The 22393-nt window shown below is 50.5% G+C and overlaps 1 protein-coding gene and 1 non-coding gene across 6 annotated transcripts in view; one reads left to right on the plus strand and one right to left on the minus strand.

The window, feature by feature from the left end:
- PKNOX2 (PBX/knotted 1 homeobox 2) overlaps positions 1 to 22393 on the plus strand; it is a 272005-nt gene that overhangs the window by 106101 nt on the left and 143511 nt on the right. The gene's annotated exons all lie outside the window — the stretch shown is intronic.
- LOC113260249 (U6 spliceosomal RNA) lies at positions 5780 to 5883 on the minus strand. The gene has a single exon (XR_003317885.1). It is a non-coding gene; the product is annotated as a U6 spliceosomal RNA (small nuclear RNA).

Below are 22393 nucleotides of genomic sequence, written 5' to 3' on the forward strand. Positions count from 1 at the left end.
CATCCCCCTGTCTCTAGGCAGGACTGTACTTAACCAACCGATCGACCAAACAGATGAAAATCTCCCCTGTTTCTAGGAATTACCATTCACAAAGAGTAAAGGGGGAATCCAAAGAGGAAGGAAATGGATTAGTGGCTGGGGTGCCATGTTCCTGGGCAAGTTCAGGAGAGAGGAAGCCAGGCCTTGGAGTCTTGGGACTGGGTTTCTGGATGTGGAAGTCCACTGAATCCGTCTCTCCCGACGTCCATCAGAAGCATCCTTAAAAGAGAGATTTGACTCAGAATGAAGAGTCCTCTCTCCTCTCAGTCTCTTCCCCCACTGCCCTGAACCCTGGCAGGTCACCTCAGGGACAAACGCAGGAAGAACCAAAACATTCTCAACCTGATGGTACTCAACTCTGTGTGTGTGTGTGTGTGTGTGTGTGTGTGTGTGTGTGTGTGTGTGTGTGTGTGTTTGGGGTAGGGGAGAGGGGAGCAGGCCAGAGATTCCATCCAGTAAGTACCCCGGTGCTCACTAAGCCAGTCCTGGGGCTGACAGACCCCAGGCTCCCCAAGGAGGCCTACCCACTTAGCTCTGAAGATGGGTTGTCAGCTGAGCCTCCCCTACCAGCATCCCTGATCCTCACGCCCCAATCCTCAGAGCTCTCTTTTTGTCCACCAATCCCCAGACTTGGTAGCCCTCGAGAGATGCTTTCTTCCCAGGTGGTTGGCCACTTCCTGGTTTCTCAGCAGATAAAGCCCACTGCTCTTCTCCGGCTCAGCTGCTGGAGTGTTTGCAAATTTCTTAGTAATGATCTTCCTTCAGGAGCAGGGGAGACAGAGGAGCTGCCGCTGCTGCTGCCTCGGCTGCTGCCAACATCAAAGCTTTCCATGTGGCTTTGGTAGAATGTTAAGAATTGCGAGATAATTAAGTTGCATTTCTGTGCAATGTTTACTGTTGCTCTCAACCAATCACTATTCCATAGGGGCTAATCTGTGTAGGGTTTTTTTTTTCCTTTGCAGTGCCTGTTTGTACCACATTCTTCATTATGCTTCAGTTACAATTTTAATTTTACTATTATTAAATCTTCCCCAAAGCTGTATTATTCTGCGCCTCTGAGCTGGAATTCCTGATTTGGGGACTGTTTGCATCTGGGCCTGTTCACAAATGATTGTTCTTGTTTACAAAAGAACATCCATTAAAACTCTGCACTGGAGGAATCCTGGCTCCCTTCCCACCTCCCTGCCCCAGCTCACCTGGTTGTAGGAGGTAGGGGAGAGGGGAGACAGGGAGCAGAAGGGATTTGGCAATTGCCGAGATTTTGCTCCTGAAAGAGGATCTTCGTGTCCTGCAGTGGCCAAGGGCGTGGATAGGAAGTTGAGTGCATGGGAGCCGGGCAGTGAGCTGGAGGCTTCATTTTCATACCAATAGTCAAGGGCTCCGTGTTTCTTTGTAGCCAGACAGCGTAGCCTGATGGTTAGGAGCATGGGTATTGGAATCAGATCTGGGTTAGAAACCCAACTTCTTCACTTACTAGGTATGTGACATGGGGAGTTCAGTAACACCTCGTGGCCTCAGTTTTCTTGCTTTAAAAAGGAGGAGGAAGATGATACTGCCCCAAAGGTAAGGGTGAAAACGGGTAAATGTTTTAGAATGGGGCACTCCAGATGGTAAGGATGTCAAGGGTAGGTGAAGTTATGGTCCTGTCGTAATGATATTTCTGTCATTCTACCTCCTGTCTGCTTTGCTCCCTCCGTCACCCATCTGAAGCTTGCTTGCTCACTTGGCTTTGCCTAGGCCTGCCTCTCAGCTCATCACTCCTAAGCGAGTGGAGTGGGATAGGAAGCACTTTCCATATGTTCTCAACGACTTGGGAAGTGGTAGGAATTGGTCACCTGCCCTCCCAAGAAGGAAAGAGTGGCAGACTCCTGGGGGCCTGAGTTTGCAGGCAGAATGAGACCCTGCCCCAGATGAAGGTGGCCAGCCTCAGGGTTTGGAGAGCTCGGAGCCAGCTGCCCCCTCCCACTGCCGAGCTGGGTGGCTGGGCCTGGCACAGCCCACTCAGCCAGTCTCTCCAGCTCTCCAGTCCACACCCACCCTGGCGTCCCTGCAGTTTCGACTTCCTCCCAGAGGTCCTGGGTCTTCTTTCCTCCTCTGTTACCCCGTTCCCCCATGCCGCCACGCACACACTAAAACCATAACTTTTTTCCCCGTTCCCATTATCTCTAACCCATATACTCCAGGAAGTTTAATTTGTTCTCGGTAGTAATCACCATTAACTAGAAATTGTCTTTCTCTGTGTAAACACGTCATTAGTGAAGCTGGTTTTCTGCAGGGTCCAGATTTCATTTTTATTAAAATGAAACACTTTCAGGCGCCTCACTGTGTCCAAGGAGAGAGAGTATAATTTTAACCCATTGGGTTGGCCACAGATAATTGGGCTGGCATTTGATTGGACGATTAGGGAAATATCTCCTTTGCATGCAGTATAATTTGCATTTTTTTCCCACTTATATGAAGCTAAGTCATGCTTTCGTACACAGGCAGTTTTAATGAGCATTATAAATCCTAATGAATATATTTTCATGTTCATTTTATTGGCTTGTTTTTATTACTAGAGGTCTGAAAAACAGGGCCAGTGAGGGAGCCGCCAAAGAAATGGCAAGGAGAGGAGCCCCGTGGCAGCCTTGCTCCCCTCCTTCCTGCCTCCCCTGGCTGCCAGGGGGTAGAGGGCTCTGGCTGAGGTGGGAGGGGGGTCGGAGGGGTCATCCCGACTCTCTTTGACCCTCTTTAACCCAAAGCAGAAGTTGCTTGGGGCCCCAGGGGATGCAGAGAATGTGTCCCTCCCGCCTCCCCCACCCTGGGGCCCACAGAGCTCCTGCTGCAGCCTGGCCTCTCCTCTGCAGCCTGAGAACTGTCAGAGCCCTGAACCCTACTTCATCTTGGCCCGGAACGGAACAGGCAGTGAAGTACTTCTGCACAGGGTCTGGCACGTTCTAGGAACTCCTTGCAGGTTGGCCAAACAGAATCAGCTTGAATTCTGATTCATAAGGAGTTACCGTCATCAGAGCACTGGTTTGCAAACATGGCCCTAAAAGGCAGTTAACGAGTGCAGAAAGCACAGCTCCCTCCTGGAAGATTCGGAAGGTACATCAATATCTTAGGCCTCAGAACATCATTATGAATATCAGCGGTTTTGGCGTTCTGCTTCTCTCCCCATTCATTTGTGAATCCGTTCATTGAATAAACATGGCGGGGTGGGGGGCCCTTCTGTGTTCTAGGCACTGAGCCAGGACACATACAAAGTGGTCCCTAAAATCTCTCCCAGCTCCAACATTTAAAAAATTCCTGCAATAAGTGACCAGTCAAGTAACCTTTTTGTTCCAGCTTGTGGCTCTGGTTCTGAATCACTGTCTGTAACCAGGAATTTGATCTCTTTCCATCGGGCCCCCTAAGACCCTCTGTTGCGCCTGGGCCCTCATGCCCCAGTGCGTCAGTGCTCACAGGCATCTGCCAGACCAGGCCTTTTGTGCTTGTCTCCACACACTGAGCCTGGCCCTGCGGATTCCCCTGCTTGACCCTTTGCCTTTTGTTCCAGCTGAAGGGCATCCTTGGCATGTCCCCCTCTCAGGACCCTGGGGAGGGCCCACCTTCCCTGGCTTCCAAGGACCGAGCAGCTCTTGGCCACGGGCCCTACCGTGGGGAGCCTGGCTGGAGGCCTGTCTGGTCTCCTGTGCTATGTGCCCACTGCCCTCCTTCCGCAAAACCTGCTCTCTGCTGACGGTTCCAACCCACTCCTCATCCCCAACCCCTTTCCTTTCTGTTTGTTTTTTCATCAGAAAGATGTTTGCTGCTTATATAGGTTGGGGATTTTAACGATGTTTCAGAAGTAAGTTCAACTTAAAACTAGTTCAGTGCCCTTTGGCACCATCTCTTCAAAATGGCAGCTCGGCACTTCGGGGTGACCTTCCCTGTGGAAGCAGGCAGTCACCTGGGCTTTGGCTGCATCTTCTCCCACCCCCACCACCACTCACACAGACACAGCTGAACGTGTCTCGCTGGGCCCTTCCAGGCAACTAGGGCAATGTTATGCTTTCTGGCTGTACAGAGACGATTACTGATCAACTCCCAGGTACTAGCTTCTGTAAGAAATGGGAAGCGACAGAGAGGCCCCGTGGCATAGTGGGAAGGTGCTGGCCCACACTGGAAGACCTTGGTTGATTCTGGCTTTGTTGCTTTCAAACGCATGAGCTCAGGTCAACTTCTCACTTCTCTGGGTCTTTTTCTCCTCATCTGACACACGGGAATAATAATCCCCACCCAGGTCACAGGGGGTGGGGCAGATTTAAATGAAATAATGGTCGTGGGCACTGTAAACACCCGTCATTATTCAGGCAGAATGTGACCAAGTCCCAGAGTGATTCAGACCATGGTCCTGGGTCATGGCCCATTTCTCACCTTGGAAGAGCTGGTGAGAGGGTAAAAAGATGCTTGCTGTCAGGAGGGGATGTTGGGTGTTTGTGTATCTGTCTTTATCAAGAAGGAGAGATAGAAGGAAGCTCCGGTTAGAGTTTCACCATTGGCACGGTTTAAGAGGTCTGATTTTTACCCTCGCCACCACAGTTTGCCCACACACCCATCACTGCCAAGTGAGTGCCTGCACTTGGCCTCAAGAAACGGGCAGGACTCGGGGAGCTCAGTCTGTTATGTGTCTAACTCTCGATTTCACCTCAGTTCATGATCTCAGGGTCATGTGATCGAGCTCCACATCCATGAAGCCTGCTTAAGACTCTCTCCCTCTCCCTCTGCCCCTCCCCACCCCGCCCTCCCTCTCCCTCTCTTGGAAGGAAGGAAGGAAGAAAGGAAGGAAGGGAGGCAGGGAGGAAGGAAATGGGCAGGACTCTCCCATGGACCTCTCTTTCCCTGGGGAGTGTAGTGCCTCGGCCTCCATTGTGTCTACACGCAGGGTGCTCTGTTGCTGAGAAACCACTGTGTCACATGGTAGGTCAGTTTTGTCTTCTTTTAAGACTGCAAACTTCTTCTGGACAGGGGCCCTTGTCCAAGACTTTTTCCACATGCCCCCTCTTTACATACAGTCAACTGCTCAAAAAATACCTTTTGATGCCCTCACTGGCCGGGGCAGGCTCCAGGCACCTCTTAGCCAGCGCATCTCACCCCCAAGTCAACGCTAAGTGTCTGTAACTGACAGTTGGTCTTGCTTAGAAGGTGGAGAAGTGGGCCAGAGGAGTAGGACATTAGCTTCGATGCTGTTCTTGTTGAGTCTGCAAACCCGATAGAAATCGCTCACCTGAGATACCAGATTGCCTTCTTTTTTTAAATTATTTTGTTATGTTAGTCACCATACAGTACATCATTAGTTTTTGATGTAGTTTTCCATGATTCATTGTTTGCGTGTAACACCCGGTGCTCCGTGCAATACGTGCCCTCCTTAATACCCGTCACCGGGCTACCCCAGTCCCCCACCCCCCTCCCCTCTGAAGCCCTCAGTCTCTTTCCTGGAGTCCATAGTCTGTCATGGTTCATCTCCCCCTCCGATTCCCCCCCCCCTTCATTTTTCCCTTCCTTTTCTAATGTCCTCCATGCTATTCCTTATGTTCTCATGTAAGTGAAACCATATGATAATTGTCTTTCTCTGCTTGACTTACTTCACTTAGCATAATCCCCTCCAGTTCCATCCATGTCAACGCAAATGGTGGGTATTCATCCTTTCTGATGGCTGAGTAATATTCCATTGTATATATGAACCACATCTTCTTTATCCATTCGTCTGTTGAAGGGCAAAAATATGGAACGCTTCACAAATTTGTGTGTCATCCTTGCGCGGGGGCCATGCTAATCTCTGTATCGTTCCAATTTTAGTATATGTGCTGCCAAAGCAAGCACCAGGTTGCCTTTTAAAAAAGTGGTGAAATGCAAAAGCGAGCTGCTGGCCCGGTGCAGAACTAGGGCTTCAGTTATGGAGTGTAATGATGTTGGCTCATTCCGGAGCTGTGCCAGGAGTCTCGTGTCGGTGGAGCAAAGCCTCTGTAAAGAGAGCAACTTCCCAACAGCTCAAGAGGGTGACAGGATCCAGAGCAGCCCTCCAGCCACCTGTGACCAACTCTTTGATGGTGGCTGGAGGGGAAGAATATGAAAAAGGGTGTTCATTCATTAGGAGCAGTGAGATTGGGTTCTGGAGGAAGAAGGGGGCCATCTGCTCACAAGGCATTGCCTTGGGCCCCTGTTCTAGATGAGGAAGGGCAGCCAAAGAGGGAGCAGGCCCAAGTCTCCTTTGAGAGGTGGGGATGAGGGTCAGAGCAAACCCGGTATGAGGCCAGATGTACAGGGAATGGCAGGCAGCTGGTGTTCCGGCTGCTGTGAGGGATGGCTGGCCGATGGGGCTGCCCCAGGGAGAACCATCTCTCCTCTCTGGCTGGGGGATGTTTGTTTAGAGTCCCAGGTGCAGATTAGCCTGGTCTGTCTTGCAGCTTCACACTGCAGAAGGGAGGCTGGTTGGTGTGTTTGCTTTAGGCCACTTGGGGAGCTCAAGGCATGATGGGATGGCAGGAGATGCCTCCTTGAAACCTATTTTAATGCCCCCCCCACTGACCCCTGCCCCTTCTCTGCTCCCTTCTCTTTGTGGGGAGTCCTCGGCAGGCCTGTCTTTGTTTGGGGGAAGGAATACTCCACCAAGCCTCTCCTGTCCCATTCCCGGTACCTCGTTACCTCTCTCCTCTAACTTTCCCTGCCTCTCTAGCTCTCCAGCTCCCTTTCCTGCTATTCCCCACTGCTCCCAGCTCACTCTCCTTTTCTTCTTCATGTACCCGTCTTTCTGTGGTCAGCTTTGGGTGCACCCTTTGTTCAGTGATGCCCCCTTACCCTCTATGGGGCATCCCGCAGTGATGCCTGGTTAGATGCTTCCCGTCTGCGCTGAGCCCACGACTCTACAGTGGGCACTCAGTTGGTGCAGGGAGGGCCGAAAGCAACTCTGTCGTGCCCTGGTTGTGTGACTGGGCACCAATCCCCCCTCGTCTGCGGGCCTCGGTTTCCCCAGAAATGCGATGGGGAGGATGCGCCCTGCTTCATAAAAGACCTCCTCTCCCTGGAGTCAAGCTCTGCTCCCCTCCCCCACCCTCACCCCCTCCTGCCTGGGTAGACTTAGCCGCTCCCTTCCTGGCTGGAGCAGGGGGAAGGCCATGCTGGGCTTGGGGGTGGGGGCAAATGGAGGGGAGCTGCTGCCGGGACTAGTTTAGGCAAACAGCAGGGACTGCTGGCGGAGGCTCCAGCCCCCACTTAACGCTGTAACAGCTGCAGTCCAGCTGCTGGCATCCCTGCTGGGGGAGCGTGCTAAACCTCTCCGGGGTCAGCACTGTGGTATGTCGGTTTCCATAGCAACCAGCCAACGGGCCACTTTCTCAGAACAATTCCCCTACTCAGCCGGGTTCTGGACTTAGCTCAGCCCAAGGGCATGTGGCTGAGGAGCAAAGCAGGAGGGGGAGAGGCTGCCCGAGGGCCAGACTGGGCCCCACAGAAGTGGCTATCTCGAGCCTTTGCACAAAGGGCATGGACCAGAGGACAAGACAAGCAGACGATCTTTCTGTCCTGGCTCTCCCTCGCCCCCTCTCTCTGCTCCCCCCGCAACCCCTACCCATCCACAGACCGCCCAGCTTGGCCTGGTTGGAAGAAGTGTCAGGTCTTTGTCTGGATCTGGACAACAGCTGCCTTGGCTGGGCTCAGAGCTGGGAGGAGATAGTCCCAGAATGATGTATAATGGGAGGGGGAAGGGGCCTCCATCTCTGCACTCTCCTTCCAGCTCTTCCTGGCCCATTGGAATCCTGTTCGCCCCACCCCCAGTAACCTCAACAAAGCTGGGGTTATAATCGGTCCTCTCCCCATTTTTAGAGGGTGGGAAAGGTCACCTTTCTCAAGCCCCTTAGGAATAAACTCCCTGAACCTGAGAGCTTAGTGCCTTGCCTGACCTTTTCAGAAAGGCAGACTCATGGGAGGAGAGGAAGCAGACTAGGAGCTACCTACCAGGGGACCTTGATCCGTTTCTGGATGGCATGGTGGGGGGGTTCTGGGGCTGGGGGGTGGAGGGGTGGGCATCACTCCCCGGCCCTCTCCACTCTCCCTGGTTGAGCTCCCTGTTTAGCTGCAAAAACACTGATAGGTGTCAGCTCTTTCCCCAGCTCTTTTAGAAGGCAGCTCAGGCTACTGTGGACTTGGGGGCCCTGGGACTTTGTCACTGGACAGGAGTTCATTTCCAGGAAGGAGCCGTTAGCAAATGGGGAAACTGAGGTCAAGGATAGTGTCTCTGAGTAGGCCTAATATCTGCAGGGTTGGGCCTGGGGGCTGGGATGTGGCATCCTGGGTGTTCCCTGCTAAGACCTGGGGAGGCATAGAGTATTCTCGGGGTGACCTGTCTAGCTGTTTTGCTCCTCTACTCTGTTAAATGGTTCCTCACTTTTAAGGGGCCTAGTTCTTCATTCCCCTCCCCTCGCCCCATTAAAAGGAGGGGACAGGTGTCCTTTCTTCCATGCACCACAGCTGCAGCAGGGCACATTTTCCCTAATCCCTGGAAACAGGTGTGGAGTGATTCTCAACCCCCGAGGGATGAGGGGCATTCAGGAAGGTGGCCAATTTTAGAAGCTGCAGATTCCCATCCTCCTCTGGCCCCATCTGTGAAATGGGAGAGTTGCCTTAAACTAGCACTTCCCAAAGTGGACCCTGTAGCAAAGAGGGCTCTGTGGGGAGAAAATGAGTTCCAAAGCCAAGCAAGTTTGGGTAAAGCTGCATTAACACCCCCTTTTAAAGAGTCATAGGACTTGTTATAATTTTCAAGATTTTAAGAAGTCCAGCACTAAAGGAAACCCAGTGTAACCTAGAGCCTCCTCAGCATGAATGACCGTGGCACCCTTGTTTCGAGTAGTGTGAAAAAAGCCACCCTGGCAAACACCAGCCTCTACAAGAAGTTCCAGAGCTTTTCTCTGTCCAGGGTTGTCATCCCCATCTAACATGCCCACAGCACTTCCCAGCACCACAGGTGGCCCCATAACAAGCCTCCCCTTGTTTCCCTGCTCTTGGGTGGGAGGCACACCGACACTGGTTTCTGCACTCCTGCCCTCCTCCACCACCTCACTCTGGCTGGCCTCTCAGCTTTGCTCAGCTTATCTCCATTCCAGTTGGAGACACTGGTGTCTGGGGCAGGGAGAGGCCTTGCCCTAGATGTTCAAAGAGTCAGGGCAGAGCTGGGGAAGCAGTAAGGGCTGTCTCAGGTTTCCCGTGGGTGTGAAACCCTCACAGCTTCACCCTCCACCCCAACTGCCCCCGGGGTGTCTGCGGGTCATCTGCGGTTTTACTGCTTTGAAAAGTGAGGCAATGCTTCTAGAGCAAAGAGAGGAGAAAATTCTCGCTGCCAAGTATCTAGGAAGAAGACCCTGAATGAAGAAGCTTCAAAAATGAAAAGTGCCCCTCTCCTCTCCAGTCTCTCAACTGTCAGAAATAACACCTCACGTCCTCCAGCCTTTAAACTTTCCAAAGGCCTTGCATGTACACGAGCTCATCCGCCCATGAGGAGAGAGCTGCGACGTGGCCGAGTGCGTGGGGGCCGCAGAGCAGAACACCTGGGCTCCAGCCCAGACCCATGACTGACAGGGTCTCTGCCCACAGGTGGGCCACTTCGGCCTTCTGCCCTAGTGTCGCATCTCTCAGAGGCAAGAAGAGTTCCTTTCTCGCAGGGTTCTTGTGAGAATGGAGTGACACTGTAAATGTGGTAATGGCTGGTGTGCGCATGGACGAGAGGCTCCGTAAGCATAGCTTAGGAGAATTAAACCCCCACTAAGTAAGATTTCTCTTAGTTTGGAAAGGAGAAAACCGACACTCAAACGAAGTAAGTGACTTGTCTGAGGTCACACACTGATCCGTCCCCTGACCCCCAATTCTTCACTTTCCCACTTTACCTCATTTCAGGAAAATGTTCTGAGGTGGGCCTGTATCTCATTTTTTCAGGGCTTTTAACAACTGTGATTCCCTTTGCTCTTGAACTTTCCTTCTTGCTCATGAAAATAGGATACTTGCATGAGAGAGACTGCAAGACAGACCTGCTTTTTTTGGAGGGGTGGGGTAGGGAGCGTAGAGGTGGGAAGGGGGTATCAGTTCCTTTGAAAACCGCTTTTTAAAAATAAAAGTAGGTTTATGGATTAAGATGATCTCATCTCTGTTTGCCAAGAGCCCCTCCCTCTGAGCAAGGGAGAGCTTTTTCTCCTTCCTTCCTCTTTGCTGGCTGCCCAGGCCCTCTACCCTGCCCTCAGGAGACTTTCATTCCCTCTGTCTCCTTACAGCAGCAAAACCAATCTACACACAGGGTCTGGGGGCCAGGAAAGGCCTCAGTGCTTTCTTCCTAATCTTGACCCAGGTTTTAAGTCATTTTATTTAGCACAAGAAAATGAGTGTAGAATAGGAGGAAATGAGAAAAACAAGAATGCCTATAATGCGCTAGCACTATGCTAGGATCTTAGGAGTGTGCCTTCTGCAAACATCGGATCTCTCTTTTGATTTTTATTAGGTGAGACAGAGGCTGGTGAGAGTCCTTGGGAGTAAGGGGTTCACTCCTGCAAGGGGTTCACCACCCTCACCGTGTCTGTTACTGTCATCAGCCACAGCACGACCCCTGATCAACATATTCAATTGGTTAAGCTACCTTCTTTCCTGCTATCTCCGTCCCTCCTTCCATCATCTGAAAATTTCACAACCAGTGAGATCGGGAAGGGTGGGTAGACTTGTTGGTGAGGCTCAAACAACTGGTCTACCAGACTTACTTCCGGATGCTTGTGCGCGTGGTCCTGGGCCCTCACGGCTCTAACTCCGAGCCTGATAGTGCTCTCTGTGGAGCCAACAGGAGGATGTGCTTGTCCCAGAGGCTCCACAGGAGACTGGCTATCTCTGAAGCTGGTCCTTTTGAGCTCATCCCATCGTGCCCTCTACCTGGCTGGGGGCCTCTCTTTCCTTGCCCTTTCAGGAGGAGACTGTGTGAATTATGTGAGAGAGAGGACGAAGGAACCGCTTAAAGGGATTCTGCTCTCCAGACATTAAGCTGGGATGATTTCTAGCTCTGCTCATCTCATTTAAAGGGCTGGCCCTATTCCAGCAGGTATCTGGGAGTAGAAACAACAAACAACCCCAAACATCTCTCTGCGCCAGATCCCCACCACAGGCGCGATTTCCTGCTCAGCTTTCTGATGGAGGGAGCACGTGTGGGGGGGGGGGGTGTGGGGGTGTGGGTGAGCGGGTGCGTGTGTGTTTTCTCTGCTGATTTACAGGCGCTTTGTGGATCAGTAGACGCAAGAGGAGGAGTGGGGCTGGGGGCAGGGAATTGTCTCTAAGCAGAGGCCTGATTAGAACAAGGAGCTAATCAGCACTATTTATGAAGGTATTTTGCACAGGAATTTGTGGTAAGTGATGCAAGGGGGGTGGTATGCTATAAGAGAGAGAAGGAAGAAAACACCACATCCGCGCTGACAATCTAAAGCCCAAGGGTCAGAGGAATGCTCAGACTTTGAGACAACTTTGTCAACAGCTCTCCTCTAAGGGTCTCTGGCCTCAAGGTCACTGAGAGTCTCAGAAGGAAAACAGGAGCAAGGACACAGCAGACCCGTCAGGTGAGCAGAGTGTGGCCACGCTTCCCCACATTGCGCTCAACCTGAAAGTGTAGACCTGCCTGGCAGGCTGGCTGCGCAGAAATCAGGGAACAGGGTTAAAAAGCATCTCAGCCCAGGTTTTCTTTTCCTTCCATGTCCAGTATTTGGGAACTCTGTGCTGGAGAAGCTGTGTCCTAACAGTGGGAAGAATTTTAATTTGGAGTAGGGAGGCCTTGGACCTGTGTATCAAATGAAGGCTGACAACAGCACCTTTGTCACTGCGTCACTGCGTGGAACTGTTGGGTCAGATGTGATGTGGGAAAGGGCTTTTTAAAGGAACGCAGGTGTATGTTTTGTTATTATCATGAGGTGTGTTTGCTCACCAGCTTAATGCTGGGTTGGGGACTATAGCTAAAGCTTGGAAGTAATGCCCTAGTGTTACCCTCTCAACTTTGATCTTCAAGAAGTGATTTCTTCCTTGCATTCAAATTAATTCTGGCTTGCAGAATTTAAAATTGTGTTATTTAAAGCATATAAAGCTGATCTGGTAGGCTTTAGAATCAAAGCTCCCAGAGGGCAGGGGGGCCCGGAATTGGGTGTGACAAAAATCTCGTGTTTCAAGGAGAAATCAGTCCCATGGGAATATTTCTTCTATGCCCACAAGGTCTGGACTTGGGCAAGCACTTTAAACCCACAGCTTGGCTGCATCATCTCTGAGAATTCTGTGGCCCTCTCAGGGAGAGCCAAGGAGGCCAGGAAGTGGCTTCAGTCCCATCAGTCATTCTGGCGCCAGAAACCCAACAACAGTGGCTTCCTGGAGTGGAGTTGGGGGAGTTGTCTGGTGGGGGACGGGTGCCATGGCAGAGGGGGATGGATGCTACTTTTCTCATGCCCCCTTTTTTCCCTAGGGCTGTCAGAGGTGGTCCCTGGAACGGTGACCATAATGTGTCTCATGGGAGGAGAAGGATGAAAGAGATGGGAATTCTTGTAAATTTTTAATCTGAAAAATAAAGAAAGTGTGAATTAGAATTAATGCAGGTATTAAATATTTAAACTTTCTGTACTCACTTTCATTTTTAACATATTCTTCCCTCAAAAGCCTCGATAACGTTTGTCCGATTTGTTCTCAAGATGTCCCTCTCTCTCCACCTCCCCCTAGCCCCAGCCCCAAAGTTAGATCGCAGGTACTCATCATCCTGATGGAAATTTTCATTTTATTTCTCCTACAGGAACTGTCTGATCTCTCTCTTTATATTTATGCTTTCTCTATATGGTAGTGTAAATAATTAATTCCATTATAAACACATCCTATGCAAAATATTTATTAGAAAAAATAACTCTTTAATTTGGCATGTCATTTAATTCCATTTTGTAATCATAGCACATGGGCTACAATTAATGGCGGAGCTGGGGAATCCAGCCTGTCTGCTAACACTTGCAGAGGGGTGACAAAGTCTCCCAGACCTAAGCCCGCTTGGCCCCTTGACCATTTGCTACTTGTGTGCTTTTGGTTGATGGAGGCAGGCGGTGTCCACCATCCAGTGTGGGGCTCGGAGTGAGTCTGGAAATAAGATAGGAGACTCACTTCTCCCTTCAGCAGAATGGGGGTGGGGGTATTCTAGCTCTTTTCAAGTGAATTTAGTAGCATGCACTCCAAAGGCTGCCGGGACACTTAGACATAGGCCATTTTTACATGTTCCAGAGTGGGGGGGGGGGGCACAGTGGTGTTCCTTGGAGTTTGGGTGAGTTTCCACATAGGATCGGCTTGGGGAATCGTGACAAATAGTTCCTAGAGATTGGGGCTCATGCATGCCTTCATTAGCAAATATTTACTGAGTGCTTCATGTGCTGGGCATCGTGGTTGGCACTAGAGATACAAGACAGGCGATGGAGATGGGAATGCCAACAATTCCTGAAGGTTCTGCCATCACCTCTGCTCATTCGCTGCCCCCAGGAAACAATCTTTCTGGCTAGCTTAAGGAACCTGTCTGCCAGAGAAGATCCTTTCCCGGGTTTCAAAGACTCATGGCTAGTATTTGAATAACTCAGGGTTCCTGCCTTTCTCGAGTCCAATGGGCTTATTTATCACTGCTTTGCAAAGAAGACTGTAGCTGGCACCAGCCCACTCTCCCGGCGATCCTGAAAGCTAAACAAATGACCTTAACATTCTCTTCTTCTGGCCTTCAGTTGTGGTTCTCCCTCTGCAGTCAGGCGAGTGGCTCTTTCCAAAGATGGCTGACCCTGCCAGGGCATCCTTCTCCATGCATGCTCTCAAGGGCCCAGAATTTGGGCTGAAGCCTTGGGGATTTTAATTTCAGTGTTTATGTAGCATTTGTTAGCCTTTTCTCCTATTGACTATCTTTTCTAATTGTCCCATGCCAGGCATGGTTCAGTGTGTGTTGCTAAACTAAAAATCTCCTACATGCTTATGGCCCAGACTCTCGTGAATTGGTTCAAAGGGTAAGAGAGAACGAGGGAACAACGGATGCCCTGGAAACATCTTTATTTTGTAGTTAGCCATTCGCCACTCTTTGTCTGGAAGGCCAGTGTGGCCTCTTAGCCTTTTCTCCACTGAGGAAAAAAATTAAAGCAAGAGGCACCCAGCTCCCAGTCTACCTTCCCAGAAGAGCTCTTCTGATGCTCTCTATAATTCATGTCTTCCAAAATAGGATGGCAGGAGGAAACAAGGAGATCATAGCTGCCCCCCATCTCCTCCACACACATGGGCCCCTGGATGTGGGTCTGTGACAGGAGTGGGCTATTTTGGGAGGGTGACATCTGACTTGAGAGGCCCTATGTGAGGGGTTCTCCAGGATTGTCAGGGGCTCACTTGACTGGGATCAAAGAGGTTGAGTCTTGGGTGCCTTGGGTATGAAACAGAAGGTTCTACAGGGGTGACCCCTCGTTGACTCTATTTCTGTGTTCTTTACAGGGAGCTGATGATCCTATTTAGGGATTTGGAGGAAGGGAGTTTGAATAACTTCATTTTCCTATGCCCTACCATTCTCTCCTCCCTACAGCAGTGGCCATGGGACTTCCACCCTCAGACTGGGTCCTACCCAGGCTCTATGATGTATTCTGGCTTTCTTTTGGGGGAAGATTTTAAGGGGCTCTGGGTTAGCCCTGCAAGTCCAACTTGGCCCTTTGCCCTTCTTTTAGAAAATGGGCTTTTGCCATGATGCCCTGTCTGAGGGACTCATGATCTCTTTCTGGATTTTTCCGATGCCAAGCGCTGCCTAGATGTGTGTTCCGTGTTCTTCTTCCTTGAATGGACCTTCTCTCATCATTTGCACTGGGATGGCTCCGCAGCCCCTACCTCCATCCCACATCGGTGATCCAGCGGCAGCCCCACTTCTGTTTTCACTCCTTCATTCACTATTTACCAGGCAGACGTTCTAGCTCAGAGCACTCTGCTGAGCACCTGGTTATCAGAGGCGGCCCAGTCCCTGCCCCTGAGAAGGCTCTGGCTTCAGTTCTACTTAGTCCTTCAATGTCTATCCTGTCATGAAAATAGCAGAGTTGAGGAAAAGATAACAGCAACTTGATGGCTTATTCGAGATAAAAAAAATCCCACAAGGCCCATAAAGAAGGATCTCTTCTGTGGGCCGTGCTCCAGTTCATAGCCCAGAGCCTGTCTTGGCTCCACTCGGCCCACGGAGCCCAGAAATGAGGTGAGTCTGACAGGAGCCATGGAGGGGCTGGCCTGCAGATGGGGAAGCCACTGTGGTCCACATCCCATGACAGATGAACTAGCAGCTCCCTCAATCCTGTTAATAAAACCTACTCTTGTTTTACTGACGTCTCTCACCTGGCGTGGCAGTGCCACAGGCCATCAGCACTACAGTGACAAGCCTGGAGAACACAACAAGCCCACAGCTGCTCGATGCCCTTTATTAAACCCAACACATATCCAATAACCCAGGCCTCTTCCCGGGGCTCCTGGAACATTTGGAACAAATTCCGTGGAGGCTTGAAAGGAGGGGGGAGCTAAGTGCTGGCAGCGGTGGGGCCGCTGGGTCTCAAGACCCAGGTGTTTTTGCACAAGTCTGTCTCAATGTGACTGATGGTGCGTCCTCCGTGATTGGTCCGCTGATGGAGGGTCTGAGTCTGGATGAATAGTAGCTGACATATACAGAGGCCGATCCGACGTACTGAGCACTGGCTCACATGTTATCTCATGGAGAGTTTGCACCTGCCCTGATGTAGATTCTGTTGTCCCAGTTTTACGGGGGAGGTGACGGGACAGAAAGTCTAAGTGACTTGCCACAGTCACGTGACTAACGTATGGGATAACCAAGCCTTTCAATCAGGATCTTCTGATTGTGTATCCATGTTCCTCTGATGGGCCACGTACTTCTGTTCTATCCCTTCCATACTGTGCAGGATTCAGGCCTTGCTCTGCCACGGACCTGGGGTGGGGATGGAAAGAGGCCCCTCGGGATTTGATCAAGTAAATGGGGCACAGGGACAAGTCTCTGGCTTCCTTCCAGAGGAGCAGCCTTCTTCTTTATGCCCTGCTCCCTTGTCATTCCCGTTTATTCCCACAGCCTCAGTGTTGGGTCCTGGTGTGTCCGGAAGAACGCGGTGAGGCCATGCATTCTTGAAGCTGTTTGCAGAGGGGACTTCTTCACCTGCCTTGTGCTCCTTGCTTCTGGGGGGAGGCAGGGGAGACGAAGGCACCTCTGAGAGGCTCTCTCCCTGGTCTGGCTGCAGTGCAGGAAGGAGGTCCCGTGAGGGGAGGCAGGGCCAAAAGCCGTACGAGTCATTAGGCCATCACTCTAGAGCCTGAGCAAAGCATTCTGATGCATCAGTCACGGATTTGAGAAAACTCGCAGCCTGTTTGCCTAAAAGCATGCCCTGCTCCCCGGAAGCCCGCGATGAGAGGCCGAGCATCAGGCCAGGGAACAGTGGCTATGCTGTCAGGAAGTCAGCTGGTAAGATGAACAGATTCCCCAGGTGAGGCTCAGAGGTCACGGATGCGTATTTGCCTTTGCAGCCCACGTTGCTTTCTACCACTTGAAATTCTCCTAAAAACCCAGAGGAGCAGCTGAAAATATCCCAGGTAATATGAAAATGAATAACAGCTCAGCAAACAGAGCCCAGCTTCTGAGCAAACAGCTGAGAAGGCGGGCAGCCCAGGCAAAATGAGAAAAGGAGAGAATTCAAAAGGAGGGTGGGCAAATAGGAGGAGGAGAAGAAAGGGGGGCATGGGGGGCAGGAGGAAGCCAGTTCGGGGCATCAGCCACCAGTTTTCTTGGCTCTCAGTTGCCCTCTGCCCTGGAGACTCCCTTTTGGCCACCCTTCTCCCTAAGGGGTCAGGAAAAATGGTGCAAAGAAAACGTTTCTCAGCTTTGGCCAAGAGGAAGAGACATTTTGGTGTGAAATGCCTCATAGTCTGGGGTCTTATACAGTCTTTCTAGGTGGAAGGGAATTTGGGAATGAGGGTTGGTGGGCAGTGTGCCTTCCTGCGTTAGGGGCCTGAGTTCCAGATCCAGCTGTCACTGCGCAGCTTTGTGGGCTTTGGTGAGCTACAGCTTCCTGATTAGCAACATGAGAAGGTGACCTTGGGGAGCAGGGGGAGTCCTTTCAGAGCTAACACTGTATAGTTTTTTGGAGTCGGGTGGGGGTTTTTTTGCATAATCACAAAGACTTCAATCAGCGCTCAACTGCTTGTTGCACTGCGTGATACAAGATGGTGTAGGTGTGGCTAACCCTCAAGGAACTTAGCCTCTAAGACACACATGGGACGTGGACAGTCATGTGAGCAAGAGCGAGCAGAATAAGAACCTTCTTGGATATTCTGAGTAAGACCGGGGAGTGGCCAAATGAGAAGTTGCTTCCTCCTGACAATGGTGATGGTAGCGTTATGCTGGCTCTGGGGCCAGAGGGTAGAATTGGAGGACCTAATATCTATGACAGCTCCCATTTATTGAATGTCCAGAGCTATACCGAACACTTTGCATTTATTATCTTGCTTACGTTGATACTAATCCTTTGAGCTAAGTGTGATTATTATCCTCCCTTTGCGGATGAGGCTCAGAGAACTAACGTTTCTTGCCTGTGGTCACATAATGCAGGCCTTACCCAGGTTTGAATGATGCAGGGGTCCACACTCCTAACCACTGTGCCACACGGCCTTCCATGACCTGGGGGAGGGAGTGATGCACCTCAGAAGGGTGAGGGCTATTTAGCAGCAGTAGACTAGTTCTCCCCGCTCCCAGAGAGGGAGGGTCCTCTTCCCTCCCAAGAGTACGGGAGTCATGCCTTGTGGGGCTCTGTCACCTCCGCAGCGCTGGCCTGATGCGCTGGAGCTCCACCAGTTCACCTAGGAGAGCTGTTTGTCAAACTGTAGCCATTTTTCTTAACCCTTTAATAAACTAGAAAACAAGCTGCATAACAGCCACAGCACCAAGAGCACAGACAAGGATGTGCCAGGAAGGGTGCAGTGGGGGCAAAAAGAGCAGACAACCAGGAGGAAGATTGACCTGGGGCTGGGGGCCAGGCCCAGCCTCAGCTAGGTTCTGTGGGCAATGGCCTCGGGCTACTCTCTCAGTTGCTGGCCTTCCTCCCTGAATAGTCTAGGATCCTGGAAGGCTGAAGGATCACCTGACAGGGATGTGAGAATAAACAGAAAATCTTCCTTTAGGTGGAGGGTTAATCCAGGGTGCTAAGAGAATGTCCAACTCCAAGATGCTGTGTGTCCCACGTGTCTATTATGTGGCGGCTAGGAGCCAGGCATGGCTGCAGGTCCAGTCCTGGGCACAGAGGTCAGGGAGACAGCAGCGCCTGTCCTCATGGAGCTCACATCTCATTCATATTTCCTCTCCGCCTCCGTGCTAGGTCTCAGAGTCCCCTCTGCCCCTCCTGTCCAGCCACAGATTGCTTCCTTCAGGCAGTCAATCAAGGAACATGAAGTACCTACTGTGTGCCAAGTCTTGTTGTAAGGGCAAGGAATAGTGCTGAACAAGGCAGAGGCCCTGCTGTTTGGGAGTTCCAATTCTAAGTGAGGGGAGAGAGTGAATAAACAGGGAAGCAGGTATGGAAAGAAGAAAACGTTAGGCGCTGGTGAATGCTATGAGAAAGATAAAGTAGGTGCCATGGGAGTGTGCCTTGGCTGGTGTTGGGGGAGGCTCTCTGAGGATGGGAAATCTGCATCAAAACATGGTGGATGGGAAGGTGGCAGCCACATATGGACAGGAGGGAAGAACATCTCCATTGGAAGGAAAAGGAAAGGCAGAATCACCGATGGGCCTAGACCCATGCACCTGGAAATTAGTAGAGGAGAGACCACAGAGAGAAATGAGATCAGAGAGGCAGATAGGGGCCATTCAAAGGGTCTTAGGAGGCCATGCACAGGCATTTGGATCTACTCCACACTGAGTGCAGAGCCATCAGAAGGTTGTCAGTAGGGAGGGGAGTGAAGAGAGCTGACCGAGTCTGCTATAGAAAGACCCCTCTGGCTGCTGTGTAGAGTCAGAGAGACTTAGTCTTGGCCATGGAGATAGAAGTTAGGGGATAGTGGTTGGGATTCAGGTGGCTCTACTCCCATGTACTTTGAGAGTTGGGCCAAAAGGCCTTCCTGATGAACTGGAAGTAGAAGGAGAAGGGGAGGAATTAAGACTGACTCACAGATTTTTCGGCAAGTGAGTGGAGAGTACGCTTTTACTTAGATGGGGAAGGCTTGGTGGGAGGGGATGTGTGGATTTGAGGAGGGAAATTAAAAGCTCTGTTTTGAATATGCGAAGTCTCAGATGCCTTTTAGACACTGAAATAGAGACGTTGAGCAGACAGTTGAATACAGATGTCTGGGGATCTGGTGGAAGATGCAGCTGGAGATGTCAGGCCAAGAGACCTGAGTGTGAAGGGAAGTACTTAAAGCTACAAGACTAGGTTAAGAACACACAGAGACAGAGCACGCAGAAGGGAAGGGTGCTGAAGACACTCTGGTGTTTGCGGGAAATGCCCACAAAGGAGACTGAGAGGGTGTGTCAGTGGGGTATAAGAAAAACCAGGTGAGTAAGGGGTCACAGAACCTGGAGAAGACAGCTTTTTGAGAAGGAACAATTGGCAAACTGCACTGAAGGCAGAGGAGGACAGAGAACTGACCATCCATTTCGGCAAGATAGAGTCATTAGAAACATTGGCAATGGGTCATCAGTGGAGTGGTGATTGGAATGGACTTTATTTGGTGAGAAGAAAGTCAAGGTGAGGAAGTGGAGGCAGTGAGTATAGACTCCTTCGAACAGAGCTGCTGTGAAGGGGACATCAAAAAGAGGTAGAAATTGGAGGAGGGAGTGGGGTCAAGGGAGCATTTATTTAAAGGAGGTGTGTTTGGATGTCAATGGAAACAACCCAGTGAAGAGGGAGAAAATGATAATGCAAGAAGAAAGAGAAAAGCTGGAAAAAAATGAGCGGTTGGAGGGGGGAATGGGTTCAGAGTCCAGGGAAGGTGTTGACCTTGGGGAGGAGCCAGGACTCTTTTTCCATCGCAGTCAGGGTGGGGTAGGCAGAGTATTTTGGTTCTGATGCAGATACAATAAAGGACTTGTTGATGGGAAGATGAGGTAGTTCTCATCTTATAGAAATCTGTTTTCTTTATGAAGTACATGGCAAGGTCATCAGCTGAGAATGGGCTAGAGAAAGGAGTGTTGGAGATTTGAGGAGAGAGAAGGAAGTGGGATAGTTTCCCCAGAGACTGGGAAATTGAATTTTCTAAGGAAGTATATAGTAGGTTTCTCTGACAGCATTGAGTGAGATTTGTGGTCATGTTTGTAGTGAGTCTAGTCAGCAAATTTGTGTTATTTTTCTCAGCAATGTGCAGCCGCTTTGGTGCAGGCCACTAATAAATGGATAGCATACCAGGGCTGGAGTCTGTTAGACTGGTACAGGGGAAGGAGAGCTGCCAGATGTTCAGGGTATTGGCAAGGGAGTAGTTCAAGTGTTGGACTGTGGAATCAGAGCTGGGCCAAGGAAGAAAGTGGACATGCAAGGAGTGGTAGCAATGGATAACCCCAAAAAGTGGCTTTTTAATAAAATGAAGGTCCTGATGAGGTTGGAGAATTGATGGAGTGGGGGTGTCAGAGGAAGCTAGCTCTAAAGAGGGTGGTGATGGTCAGAAAGTGGGACATTAGAAATCTACACTTAGTAGGTGGTTCAGTGATTGGTGTGACAAAGTCTAGGGAATGGCCAAATGATCAGAGCAAAAGCTCATTGGGGTTAGAAGATCAAGGAACTAAGAGGCCAGGGTATGAATGGATCATCTTCATGAATGTTGAAGTCTCCAATGACCTAGCCAAAGTAGTAGTGGAGAAGCAATCGGAAATCCAGATGCTGAAGTCATCCATGAATGCAGGGGAATGACCAGAAAGTTGGTAGAAAGAGAGAATTATATATGTAGGAAGGGTCAAGAGGTCTGATGATAAGCTCTTCAAACATGCTTGGGTTTTTGAAGGTAGAAAGAGGCAGTTTAGATGGGGATAAGGGTAGGCATATAGTCACCTCCCATTCTGAAGCACAATGGATGTGGGAGATAGACCTGCCTCTACTGCCCTAAGAGCTTCTAAGGACACATGTCCTCAGGGGGAAGCTGGATTTCACTTAAAGCAAGAAAGTGTAGGAAACGGTCCAAGAGGACCAAGATTTCCAGAAGGCACAAAGGATGCGGGAAAGGAGGAGAGAGGGAGGGGTGGACACAGTAGCATGAAGTTGAGCATCTATACGGTGATACATGATCAGGTAAGCTTAGGCTCCTGATGGCAACTCAGGTAAATGGGAAACTGAGGCATAAGGGGATTAGTCCTGAACATCTTAGCAGTCTACGGTTGAGGACACTGACATGGCTGGGCTTGACTCATGATAGAGGTGTTGAGGCTCCAGTTGAAGATGTGGGGAGAGGGGCTGACTTACTGGAGTTGGAACCATGTAGTGGCTATCTAGCTCACTAATGTGCCTGTTCACATGTGGGGATGGAAGAGTAGAATCATATCACAAAGAATATCCAAGTAGGAAAAGCATTTTAGATATCCCCAGTCAACTCTTTTACTTTCAGATGAGGAAACTCAGGCCCAGAGAGGTCAAATACTTTGTTCAGGGTCATCAAGCTAATAAGTGGTATTAGAACTTACGTGGAATAGAGGTATATGTATAGTTTGTCTATGTTGCTTGTCAAAGTCTGAAGCAGAAGGAGCAGCGGCATCCTGGCTGAGCTGGGACAGCATTTTGTCTTGCTGAGCTATTCCTGTCTTGGGGTCGCCATGTTTGTTCCAAACAGGAACATGTACCTGGCTTCACGGGACCACTGGAAACCAGAGGGCTTGGTTTAGGGACTCTATCCTTGTCACCATCTGTGGCATCTTGGTCAATTGCCCTAGTTATCCTGCCTTAGGATCTCCGTCTGTGATCGTAGTGGCCTGTGAACTGCAGTGGGCAAGGCTATCCCCAAACCTCTGAGGGCTGGGCTGTGGTATGTCCTGGAGTAGGCTCCTGTCTGACCAAATGAATGACACATTTACGGGGTGTCTACCCTGTGCCCAGCACTGCTTCCATGAATCTCGGAGTCTACTTGAGGAGACCAGACTTGCACACGGGAACTCATAGGCTTAGTGCTAAAAGACACCTGAGAGGTCTCTGAATTCAGTTGCCTCATATTTCAGATGAGGAAATGCCGTGGGAGCAACAAAACAAAGACTCTACCCAGGCCTCTTAATGTTTGGCCCAAAGCTATGTCACCAATGTGGGCTACATTTTTATTCAACTTGCAATGTCGGCCCTGTGGCCCA

The sequence above is a fragment of the Ursus arctos genome, unplaced genomic scaffold (assembly GCF_023065955.2).
Source record: "Ursus arctos isolate Adak ecotype North America unplaced genomic scaffold, UrsArc2.0 scaffold_22, whole genome shotgun sequence".
Classification (NCBI taxonomy): Eukaryota; Metazoa; Chordata; class Mammalia; order Carnivora; family Ursidae; genus Ursus; species Ursus arctos.